Source organism: Canis aureus, chromosome 2 (assembly GCF_053574225.1).
Source record: "Canis aureus isolate CA01 chromosome 2, VMU_Caureus_v.1.0, whole genome shotgun sequence".
Lineage (NCBI taxonomy): Eukaryota > Metazoa > Chordata > Mammalia > Carnivora > Canidae > Canis > Canis aureus.
This window is the reverse complement of record NC_135612.1, coordinates 16175275-16188251: the sequence shown is the minus strand read 5'-3', so window position 1 is coordinate 16188251 and position 12977 is coordinate 16175275. Positions and strand designations below refer to the sequence as shown.

The following is a 12977-nucleotide window of genomic DNA, read 5'->3' as shown; positions in this document are numbered from 1 at the left end:
TCAGGCTTTGATTTATCACATGGTGTCAGGCCATGTTAAAAAAAGAAAGTTTAAAAAAAAAGCATTATGAGATAAAGGCTAAAGGTTTGACTCAAATTGGTTTGTCTCCAACTTTGCTTTCTCCCAATTGCTCTGCCCTCCCCCATTCTCAAAACAACTGTGATTTGCTGGGTTTTATCTGTTAGACAGTTTGCTGGTTGGGAATACTAAATGAAATGAATCTGGACTACATCCAGATTTGATCTGCCCCCACACCACCAGGCACTGGGAATTTCTCCTGGGATGCAGCAGAGGGGAGAGGTTAATAGTTCAGGCTTTAGAATCTAAGAGATCTGGATTTAGATCCCCATGACTTAAGCAAGACACATACATATCTCTGCAATAGATAATGCCTACTTCAAATGGTTGCTGTAAGGTTTAAATGAGATAATTAAGCGAGAGGATATGTGTAAAACACTTAGCTCAGCGCCTGGCATGACGTGAATACCCAGTGAATAGAGTGACTGCTCTTCTAGTGGAAGACAACCAGAGGAGAAGCAGAAAAGCCCCTCCAAAGGCCCACCCCTACTGAGCTGGCCAAGGGCCAGGGGAAGCACAGTGGATGCTAGTACAAATCACAGGCTTAAACTGATGAATCCAAGACACCCATTAAGCAGCCCAGTGGACTAGACTGATTATGAAGAACCCAGTTAATTTGGTCATATTCTAACTAGATTGACTATGAGCTACAAATGATGAAGGTGCTACTCTGTTAGCAAGACCCCTCTGTCTTTCATAGAGCCTTAGGAATCACAGAAAAAAGCTATTTCACATGTTTTGACCACCAAATGTTTACTCAACACATACCTACTATGCACCAGGCACTGTGCCAGGTTCCAGGAACATAGAGATGGTCCCTCCAAAAAATTTCCCAGAACATGAAGTACATACCTACAATGTAGTAAAATATAGTTTCATAACTCAGATTAACAAATATCCAGTATCAGGAGTTTGGGGGCAGGGCAATTCATCCTATTAAGGATGAATCATGTAATTAAGTCACTGGTCAAATTAGAACTATTCCTTACTGAGGAGCAAAATAAAAGTTTTGGGAAATTAAGTAAAAAGGGAGAGTATGAGAATTCTCATCAAATTCTTTAGGGAGCAATATAATGTCCCATTCGAAGAACACTTTAAATCCATTTTATATGGAGCAACATTGTTTATTCAATAAGAGGGAAACGGCACTTCACAATTCATTTCTCAAATGCCACACAGTGCTATTGGCAGTATATAGTGGCAGCTTAATTAAGAAGCCTGTTGATGATGTTTAAAAAAAAAAAAAAAAAGCTGGCACATTTTCCATTCAGATGGACACCACTCAAGACAAAGACATGTCTATTGTTGCTTCATACATACAAAAATGTGTTACATACACCACATAAAATGTCTAATGTCTACAGTCATATTAGCATCTTAACACTGGAAGAATCATGACTTATTCCCAGATCAGAAATAAGTCTTCAAAAAAAAAAAAAAAAAAAAACGTAATTTTGTAGCATAGAGGACAACACATGAATACCAAAATAGCCAAAGTTTCCTACAGAGTCATTGCCCAGGTCTCTTTTGCCCCTATCCCAGCCCTATGCTGGGTCCATGAACAACATTCCCAAGTTTGATCCAAATCTCCCCCTTTCCCGAAGCTAATAGCTCACATGATGTCAGGTTCCTAAGGCACAGAAGGTAGAGGCCTACAGAGACAACAGATGTAATTCACCTACCCACTCTGCAAGAAATGTACAAACACAATATATTTTTCAACAGATAATCTATATCTCGGGAGTGGGGGGAGAATTGAATTCAATTAATTCCAAATCTAATGTGTTAATATCTCTAAAGTCTACCAAATATTTACAGAATGAATAAAATAAATCCTACCTATCAAAAGTCCAAACAAATGGAATTAAGATGTCCTGAGTTGCCCACATTAGGCTGTTTTGTTTTGTTTTTTATTAAAGGGATTTAAAATACTTACAGAATACACTTTTCCATTCATTTGTTTTCTATCTTAGAAACACACTTAATTAAGAGCAGCAGGGAAAAAAAAAAAGTGCCCTGAAACTAATTGTAAATCCATTGAAGGCAGGAAACACATCTTACTTGTCTCCCTCATTTTCCCTCCCCTATTTTGTGCAGTGATTCACCCATAGTAAGTACTCAATTAAGTTGAAAAGGCAATGCATGTTTCAATTCACATTAATTTGGAGGGGTTGCACTGATTTGAGGAACAGCTGAGACAAAAAGGATAGGTTCAATCTTCCCTGATTCCTGGCTAGTGAGGCACACTGTCTTGAAAACTTTGCTGAAGCTTGTGTAACACTGGCATCATTAACTGCTGGCCACTGTGGCATTCTTAATGTCTTGATTTGTTTGCATTTTTGCTGATGGTAACAAGATGATTCTCCAACGGTTGTCTTTCCAACAAGAAAATGTGAAAGGTGCTGTGAAGCAGGTATTCAGTGAAGCAGGTATTCAGTCTACCCCTGTCCTACAGACAGTATATCTGTGAACAAAATGGAAACAAATCATTAATTCAAGCCTTTCTAAGAACAACTTTTCAGAAGTACAACAGTTGGTCTTCCACTGATCACTAAAATTATTTAGCTCAACCCTTCAAAAGTGCAACCAGGATCTTTTATGGTAATAAGGCTGGTTCGAGTTTTCTCTCCTTACCTTATATAATGACCTTGAAATCCATGTCACCGCAGTTACAGATCCAAGCCCGATAAAATCAAAAATACTACACACCTGTAGTATTTTTTGAAAATTCATTTTGAAAACAGAATTTTCCCTTTCAGGTAAAGAATCTGTATTTTCTGTCCTCACCTCTAAAAATAGGAATAAAACCTGTCCTGAGGTTCCAAGCCCTATCCATTCACGAAGAAGAAAGTCCATGCCTATGTCCCATTATGGAGCCGCAGAGTGGCTGGCTGAGAACCAACAGCCGCACACAGCCCCCTGCAGTGAAGCCCTGCAGCCAGACAGGAGCGCTCTTCAGTCAGCAAAAGCTCAGAACTAACCAGGTGAGTAAAAGAGGTTAGGGATAAACACTTCAAACATCTCCTCCAGCAACCAAGGCCCCAGGAGAGCCACACACACAGACCCAGGTAGGCCCCACCTAAGGCTTTTCAGTCACGCTCAGGCACACGTACATTATCAACACTATCTTAGAACAGGAAAGAAAAGCATCTTTGCAAGGAATATTTCTATCCATTCACCTGCTCAAGGGCTCTTTTTCTCTGAAATATCCCACTGCAGACCCACCACAGTTGAGATACAAAGCCAACAAACACACAAATAAGCTTAGCCTTAACACACTGATTTAATTTACTTCATTTCTTTGGGTTTTTAAAGAATAGGCCAAAGGGATACGTCAGTTGAAAATACCTATCAGCTCTACTCGACTTCACAGTGGCCTGGCCTATGCTGGGGGAATGGGGATTGGTTATTTAAGGAGAGGGAACTTTGTTCTCTGTGAGTGGGCAAGTTTCCTAGGCTCACTCTTTTGCCACCCCACCCCCTCCTTGCATGTCCCAGGGGATCGGGGATCCTCACCCTCCTGAGGCTCAGCTCTGGAAGAAAGAACACAGAGGCTTCAAGATTAGTTGAAGCTGCTATTTGCCCAGCATCTCCCACCCCACCCCACGTCTGTGAGCCCAGGTCTGGTGTGAGTGTGGGAAGATGATTATAGCAAGTGATCCTGGAAGTGTACTCAACTAGGGTGGGACTTTTCCTTCCGATGGTGCACTGAGCAATAGAGGTGGTGAGGGGTGAAGGGTGAGAGAGCCATGCTGCTGAATTCTGGTTGGCATTCTCCCCTTGTGCAAGATGGGGAGGCTGCGAGTGGGGCAGCCTCTGCATGGTGTGGCTGGGAGATAAACCTAGAGCAGAAGCACAGTTATCCCATTGAATTATTTGAGCAAAACACTACTGTAAATAACTTTTGTTTTTGTCTTCTGTCAAATAAAATTGTTTTGGGTTTAGAAGAAATACAACACCTTTCAGCTCAGGAACAAAAATGTCAAAGTACATGAGCATTTAAAATGGACCTGGAATCATTTTAGGTTCTTCTTTCCCTATCCATTATATCAAACTTGTCACTGAAGCCTCTTCTTAATTTGAAATGTCTTTTGCAGCTCCCTTTGCTTCTGAATTTCTACTAAGTCCTCCCCACCCCTTTGCCAAACCCTGTTCTCCTCAGCCTGGGATATGACAGGCTCCTAGCTATGCCTCCATCTCCTGTGCTGTAGTCAACTCCTTCCAAGTGATGCTACCTCCACCGGGCCTCCGCTTCAGCCATTCATTCCAAGATCTGTCTGAGGTAGGGCCCCTGAAGGATCTACTTAAGAGGCTCAGCACAGCTGTGATCTTCAATGCATCTTCAGCAGGCAGGCAAAAGAGAAGCAACCACACACACACACACACACACACACACACACACACCAGATAGCAGCAATGGTATTCCTTTCTTGGCCACAAATGCTCTGAATTGCTCTGAGCTTACTCCACACAGCTTCATCATCATTCCCCCGTTGCCCTGCTAACTCCACACATATTGGCCCAGTCTCCTGAACTGTTTGCCCTGGCTAGCTTTCCTTTTTCCTTCAAGACCTTGTGCCTTGCCCTGTACTTCAATCTACTTGAGTAGGGCCCTGATATCACCGTCCACCAGTCTATTCCAGAACTCAAGCTGCCGGCTGGAATTTACATTGCCCAAATTCCAAGACAGCACCATTCCTGACTCAGTCTTACCTGCTCTCCACATTCTAGTTAACCAAATCTCCTGCTGAACTGGATCTCCTCAGATCCAACACTTCTTCTTGTTCACTGAGGACTAGACTGCTGGCTAACGTGAGCACAGCCAGGCTCCCAGTCGCTGTGATACCTGGTCTTGACTTCTCTTGTTCCCTGGCAACCTATGTTGCTGAGATCTTGCAGAGGAACCCCAAACTCCCAGCTTAGACAAATTTCTATGTAAGAGGCCAGTTATAATATCTACAGTGTCTTTACAATACAATTTATTTATTCATTCATTCAATTAGTCAGTAATTTATTAATTTATCCTCCCTTTGTCCCATAAAAACTTAGAGGTTAACACTAAGTTTAAAAGAAAAAAACTCACCTGACTATCTATAGCTTAACATATGCCTGATTTTTGAAGTATCCCACCATCCTATTCCACTTCATTCCCTAGTCTCCAAAATTAAGTCTCTGCCTCAGGTACATAAGTTCACTGACCTCTAAGCTCATTATGAATCTTTGTTCACCCCCTCTTTATTGCCTTCTTAATAAGTTCCTTTAATCCTTTGGCACCTCACTTGTGACATGATCCAGAAAGCCTTCCCCAAGAAACAAATCCACATTGATTTATCCCTTATCTGGATTCTTTCTTGAATAATCAATAACACATAGTTCAAGTGCTTTGGTTTTCACTAAATGTTTCATGTACATTAGCTTCCCAGACAGACTATTAGTTCTTTGAGGACCAGGATAAAGGCCATGTCCTGTATGTGTTACAGTGCCTTCTAAAGCAAAGTTCCACTTCCCTCTCTCCCCACCCTTAATACACTCCCCAAACCCACACCCACGAAGGAAGAGAGGTAAGGAGACTGAATCAAGTTACTGGACTCAACTAAACTTCTTAATAGGTGATAGAGCTTTGGGTATATGGAGAAAAAGGTTAAAGTTTCAACTTCTGTAGGCTGTTCCCTCTTTGCGGGGTTCATCTCTTGGAATCCTCACTCTCTGCAGATTGCTTCTCTCTACTTCCATGTGCCAATGAAGCGAAACAGGTCTAGAATTGCCTCCCACTTAGTAGATGCTCCCCAAGAACTCTTCCCCAAGATAAGGCTTAGGACAAACTAATTGGACCAGCTCTAAGATAAACTTTTCTTTTTCTTTTTTCATTTTTCTCCTGCCTCATCTAGTCACTAGTAAAGTAGGACCTAAAGAGTTGGACCCAAGAAAAAGAACCAAAGACATCTATCTGTCTGCAAGACACAATATTTCCAAGCAGCTCCATATGGACAGCTAAGTTCATATGAGACTGCATTAGGCTTGGGTGTTGGGGGATAAGGGGTGGGCAGCACCAAGGTAACAAGAATGTTATGAGGTCTTGAGGTCTACCCTGTGCTTATCTCCTCCTGTGGCCCCAGAAGATACCTAAATAAGGATCTGTGGGTTCATCTCAACATAACTACTAAGTATATTCCTAAGAAATATTCTCAATACTTGTTAATTGATTTTTCTATGGTAAAAGTCGAAATTTTATCAGTATAGATCAAGAAGGGGCACCTGGCTGGCTCAGTCAGTAGAGCATGTGACTCTTGATCTCAGGATCATGAGTTTGAGTCCCACATTGACCTACTTAAAAAGAATATATAAATTAAAAAAAAAAAAAAAGAATAGACCAAGAATTCTAGGAAACCCTGAAGTTCAGGGTCAGGGTTGTTTATGATTTATGTATTAAATACATGCTTCACTCAGAGTAATCTCTCTATGAATGCATCTCTTACAACACAGAACTCTGAGTTTGAGATCTTTTTGAGTGAGAATGCAAACAAGATAAATCCCAAGGGTTTTGCAAGGCTTTCTGCCAAAGATTAAAGCCAGTGGGCCTCTTCTATTGTGAAATTTTGAATTAGCATTTATAGATAACCAGAGTCCTCTGAAGAAGCATGTACTATTCATAATATCTCACATATTGTATTTAAATATATCATACACATATCATATGTACAAAACCTTGATATACGACTTGGAAAGAAATGTATAATGGATGAAAGCATATCCCCAAAGTCATGATATCATTTATCACTTGTCTAAGTCTATATCAAAACTCCATTTTGAAACAATGTTCTTAATTATCATTTGATGCAGAGACTGTCAATTGTCCCTTAATACCCTATTCTCTCCTTTTTTCTTTATTAATAGAATTCCTGAATTTTGAGAAGTACATGGCCCAAAGATATACTTTCAGACCTTCCCGGCAGATAGGTATAGCTAATAAGATGCCAGTAGAAGTTAGAAGTGCAACATCTAAGGAAATGCCTTTATTTTTTTCAAATTTAAGCTCAATTAGTCAACCTATAGTACATCATTAGTTTCAGATGTAGTGTTCAGTAATTCATCAGAGTTGTATATAAAACCCAGTGCTAAAAAGAATGATTATGAGAGTATATGGGTGCTTCAGTTAGTTAAGCATCTGCCTTTGGCTCAGGTCATGATCTCAGCATCCTGGAATCTAGCACTGTGTCCTTGTTGGGCTCCCTGCTCAGTGGAGAGTCTGCTTCTCCCTCTGTCTCTCCCCACTCTGCTTGTGCGCGCTCTCTCTCTCTCTAATAAATAAATAAAATCTTTAAAAAAAAAAAAAAGAATGATTATGTATCTTTGGACATGTGAATGAAGCCAACAGCCAGGGATGGCTGAGTAGTAAAATAGAAGTTTATTTTTCCTTTACCCGATTGTATAAATTTAAGCAGTCCAGGGCTGATATGGCATCTCTACAATGTCAGGAGGGAGCTCCTTCTAGTTTGTTTAAGCCACTATTTTTCAAAGTTTCTTAACCAAAACATAAGCTAGGCTGCTGTAGCAAATACAGCACTGTAATTCTAGCTCTGCCACGTACTACCTATCAAAACTTGGACAAATTATTTACACTCTATGAAGTTGTTTTTGTCTATACCTACTTCATAGATTGTTAACAACGTGAGACTCTCTTTTTATGTTTGTTTCCCATTATATCCCCATCTTCTAGCACAGTGTCTGCACCTAGTAAGAATTCAATAAAAAATTATTATTGCTATTCCTGTTGATACTCCAAATCTAGACACATAATGCCATACCTTAACAACTAACCATTAAGCAGTTCCAGTAAAGATCTGAATAATGCAACTAACCAACACTGTGTGCATTAGAGTGATCACATTTTCTGACCCAAATCTTGGAAAACATGGTCTGACAAAGGGTTTTTTCTGACTTGTGAATTTATTTATATGAAAACTCTTATTCGTTAAACCATTGGTTGTCAACCTAATGAACTGACTTTACTTTTTAAAAAAATTATCTGCTTAAATCAGGCATCCCTGGAAAGTCAAAGGCACATAGCCCCAACATTAATGTTTCTGGCCCCTCTAGTTCTTATTACAAGGCTCTACTGTACATGCATATTATAGGGGGAAAAAAACAAAACCTGATTTTTATAACATGTTTATGGTTGTGAATTTGTATTGCAGTATTTCAGAATCTTGAGAAAAATCATTCTTATGTTTTCCCAAAGGAAGATGGGCACTTCTTGCTTCTGCAAAAATAGCATGGATGAGAGTTTTCAGTAAAACACATTTATTTCTATTGAAGAGCACTTAATAAACACACACACCTGGCTGCTTTCACTTCACCATGAGTACCACCCATTTGCCAGTCATCGAAGTAATTCAGTCTGATCTGTTAAGGTGATGGATTCTGACAAACTGTGTAAGCCTGTCATTAGGGGAGGATAGATTACAGTCTCATTGCAGGACATTATAGTGCTTACATTTCTCATCTATACAGCCTATGAAACACACAGGGAAGGCAAGATGAAAATAAAACTGAACATGGACTTAACTGCTACTCTCTCTCCAATGAATGATATGAGCTGGTGACCAGTCTACCACATTCTCTCTGTATATATACACACACAGAGAGAGAGAGAGAAGACAGTTCTATTCTGACTGATATAAAGACCTCTCAAAAAGGACACAAAGATTATGCACAAATTGATTATTCAGTAATTTAAGCCTAATTTAAAGCCTTGTGCTTCCACTTTTAAAATATTATTCTTTCCTCTTTCACTCTACCTATATATAGCCATTTTGCTTCTCTATAATTTTTTACTTATGTATTTAAAAATCCTTATCTAGAATGGAGATTATATCAAGAGTGAAATTTGTTAGGTGAATTGAAGACGAGTCTAAATTAACAAAAAGTGTAAAGTACGGACTGTTGTCCAAAAGATCATGATAATAGCAACAGCTGATGTTTTGAGAGTTTACTACGTAAAAATCAGTAGGCTGAACACTTTACATGCATTATCTCATTGAGTCCTCATAAAAGTCCTGGAGCAGGTATTATCATCCCATTTTTACAAATTAGAAAATAAAACCTGAGAGATATTAAGTAATTTGTCTAAGGACATGTAGCTAATGAATTTCAGAAATACTTTCAAACCTTAGTGTGTTGGACTCCAAAGCTCTTTATCACCACATCAAATTGCTGGGTGTTTCCTTCAATCAATAATAATAATAATAAAGCAATACTTCACATTAGGTTAACAAAACTCTAAAGTGTGGAAGACTGTTGCTTTAGTGAAAAAATGGTGTTCGAAATTAGCTCACCAATTATTTTAGGTAGGTAGTTATTACTTGACATTTATGAAGTATATACTTCACATCAGACTCTTTCTAAACATTAAATCTAATCTTCACAGCAGCCCCATAAATTAGGTAAACTATCTCCATTTTATAGGTGAGGGAAAAGAAACTCAGAAAAGCCAAGTAATTTGCCCAAGGTCACGTAGACAGAAAGTGGCACTGTCCTTGGACTATGCCTTTTGCCACACTGCCTCATTACCTCTCTTCAAGGCCTTTCTCTAGAGTGCTTGAAAAGTCTGCTTTATAAAACAATAGTGCCATCCCCCTTTAACTGTATTTAATGTTATTTATTAGCTCAGCAAAGCTTTGATTCAGAGACAATGCAAAAGTAAACTTTAACCCAGCCCTGCTCTCATTATCATAAATTCCAAATTTAGTGAGGTCCATGTTAATGGGTTTTACTGTATATAGAAAAGAGTTTAATAGTCACTTAGTTCTCCTCTATCTCCATTAACCAATGTAAAAAGCCACACAAAGGTGAAGGAAGGAAGAACAGTGACCTCAAAACTAAAACAGGTAAGTGTCTATAATTTGTACTTCAGCAAAAAGTCTTAATACATGTTGCACAAAAAGTGCAATACAGTACATACATATGCCAATATGTTACAAGTTCAACTCTATAATTTTAAGCGCTCTATTCATCAATTAAAGAAAATTAATCCTAATCAGATGTTCATATTAAGGAATACAGCCATAGCAAATCGGCAATAATAATTAAAAGTCCATTTCAAATCTCTTTGGTGAACAGTGAAATGATCTAATATAGCCAGGCAGCCCTAGTCTTTTCTGCAGTGTTATATAAATATGCACATTAAGTGAAAATTCCTGGATGTTTAATATGGTCATCTTTGCTACTCACACTGCACTTGTTTCTAATGAAGACATGCTTCCATGTGCACCATGAATGGGAAAAATGGACAAGTTGTGACAGTCAAGCACATGTCTGCTCTGAGAGTCAAGTCAGAATTTTCCCACCTAGGTCATCACAGTGTTGTAAAGATTCCAAACAAATCCTACCTGCTTTGGACAGGGCTACCGAAGCAGGCAGGATCCTTCTCTCTGGTTGCATCATGCTTTGTTTTTTTTTCTCTTCTTTAGCTCGGCTTGTAAATGAGTTGTTGTATGCCTCTCTTACAGCAAAAGAAATAGCCTTGGGATAGAAGTAAAACAATCCAGGTTAAAGACAGCCCAACTCTTTTAGGTCCCATGCTCTGTGAGGTACATGGTAGAACCAGATTTAAGATCATTTGTAGTTTGGTTAGACTCAACAAGGCATGTGCTTCCTAGTGATAGTCAAAGCTAAAGGTGGCCAGTGTGCTGAGCCATCTGAAAGGATGGGTCTGTGGCCTTGGACACTCAGAGTGAACTAATTTCCCAATGTTACACTACATGAAGTATAAAAGTATAAAATTCCTACCATATGAATGGAAATTAATCCAAATATCTGCGACTGCCATAACCCTGATAATCCTCTATCTTGTACTGGTTGGTTGGTGAGCAAAACAAGCTCACCAAAGTGTTATGTTAAGATTCAGTCTTTCACTTTCACTTTCAACTCTCTTGGCCAGAGCATTAAAATTATCACTATTTCTTTAACAATTTATTTCAATTTCAAGTCACTGGAAGGCATTACTGGGGAGAATATAGAGTCTCATTCTCTGAACTTTTCAAAGTCAGAGTGAGTGTGGGGTAAAGTCTGAGCTCTCTCAGAATCCTTCCCATCGTGAGTCTCTGATCACTACCAGCCAATTAAATCTTCTGAGATATCTAGCAATTCCAATTCTAGGACTCTGTCCTACAGAAATACTAGCACAAATTCACAAAAATAAAAACAGTATCATGTTCACTGCAACAATGTTTGTAATCTCAAAAGTGTGAAAGGATCTAAACCACCAGCAGTTGAGGAATGGTTTATTAAAGACCATTTAAACCACAGAATACAGTGCAGCCATTAAAAATAATAATACAGGGGCACCTGTGTGGCTCATTCAGTTAAGCTCCTGCCTTTGGCTCGGGTCATGATCCCAAGGTCCTGGAATCAAGTCCTGAATTGGGCTCAGCAGAGAGCCTGCTTCTTCTCCCTCTGCCTGCCACTCTGCCTACTTGTGCTCTTTCTCAGTTACATAAATAAAATGTTTATAAAATCATTAATAATAATAATACATGTCTCCATTTACTAATATAAAAATGTGTTTGTGAAAAAGGGAAGATGCAGAACAAAACACAGTCTGTTACTATTTTTGGAAAAATACAACTGTGTATGTCTACAAATAAATGTATATAGAGAAAAAGTATATGAAACAAAACACCTGTTTCAGAGATATATAAGTGTAAGTATAGAGCTATGCATATTTCTGTTATGTGATACTCAGGTAAAAATATTTCTATTATATACTTATACATACATTTGCATATGCATAGAAAAATCAGGAAGAATTAGTCAGCTTGGGTTGCTATAACAAAATACCATAGACTGGGTGACTGAAACAACAGACATATATTCCTCACAGTTATGGAAGCTGGGAAGTCCAAGATCAAGGTGTCAACAGATTTAGTTCTTAGTAAGGGCTGCTTCCTGGCTTCTATACAGCAACTTTTTTTCTGGTCCTCAAAGGTACAGAAACAGAGATAGAGGCCATGCCTCTGGAAAATGAGATTGAGAAGGAAGACTAACTTTCTACTTGTACACACTATTTTATTTAGGTTTCTAAGCAATCCCCCCAAGTTGAGACTCTCTTCTTCTCCTGGATTGCAAACAAATTAAGAAATATTATAAAAATAAAACAGATGAGAGGCTAGAATACATCTGTTATTACTGATTGAGACTAGGGTAGAGGGGGTAATAGCCAAACAAGCCTAACTGTCTTCACTACAGAATTAACCCATTTCCACAGTGCTGGGCTGGGGTGGGCTCCCAGTCTCAGAAAAAAAAAATGTAGGGTCCTGGTAGGCAGGCCCTTCTCCAAGGAGGAAGGGGATAGTAGGCTACGCTGGACCACTTATTCACCCCAAATTTACCAGTTAGGTAAGTTGCTCTCTCTCTCTAGGGCAGAGTGATGAGCAGTCTTTGAGAAAGTTGGACCTGTAGTGGCTAAATCTAGACTACGACAGGTTAAAGAGTGAATGCTGAGAAAGCAAAGGCAAAAAAGAAATCAAGAAGAAAAAGAGAAAATAGAGTTAGGGAATACAGGGTAGGAATTCTCCCTCTCTCTCTCTCTCTCTCTCTCTCTTGGAAGAGGCCAACAAAATGTCAAATGTGGAAAAGGGAGAAGCAAAATAATTTACAGCAAGAGTCTAAGCACAGTGACAGAATCATGGACACAAGTGTAGTGAATGCTTCTTATGGAGGCATGAATAAAAGGGAAGGAACAGAAAAAGCCTCAGTGATTTGAGGCAGAGATGAAGGAAGGGAAGTTGAGTTCACAGCACGGTACCAGTTTTATAAAAGGGTAGAAAGAATCTAGGGCTAATGCCAGGCAACAAAAATTAAAATTGCAAGGTGCCACAGGGCTGTTGTGCTAAAGTTAC

General features: G+C 39.1%; 1 long non-coding RNA gene across 7 annotated transcripts in view; it reads right to left on the bottom strand.

The window, feature by feature from the left end:
- The window catches only part of LOC144293663 (uncharacterized), a 652264-nt gene that overhangs the window by 508606 nt on the left and 130681 nt on the right, over positions 1-12977 (bottom strand). For 6 of the 7 annotated variants that reach the window (XR_013360908.1, XR_013360900.1, XR_013360891.1 and 3 more), the window contains 2 exons: positions 10467-10599; positions 1967-2542 (listed from right to left, as the gene is read on the bottom strand). The exons of the other annotated variant lie outside the window; for it this stretch is intronic. This is a non-coding gene — a long non-coding RNA (uncharacterized LOC144293663). Of the gene's footprint in view, positions 1-1966; positions 2543-10466; positions 10600-12977 lie in introns of those variants that run through there. 7 annotated transcript variants of the gene reach the window in all.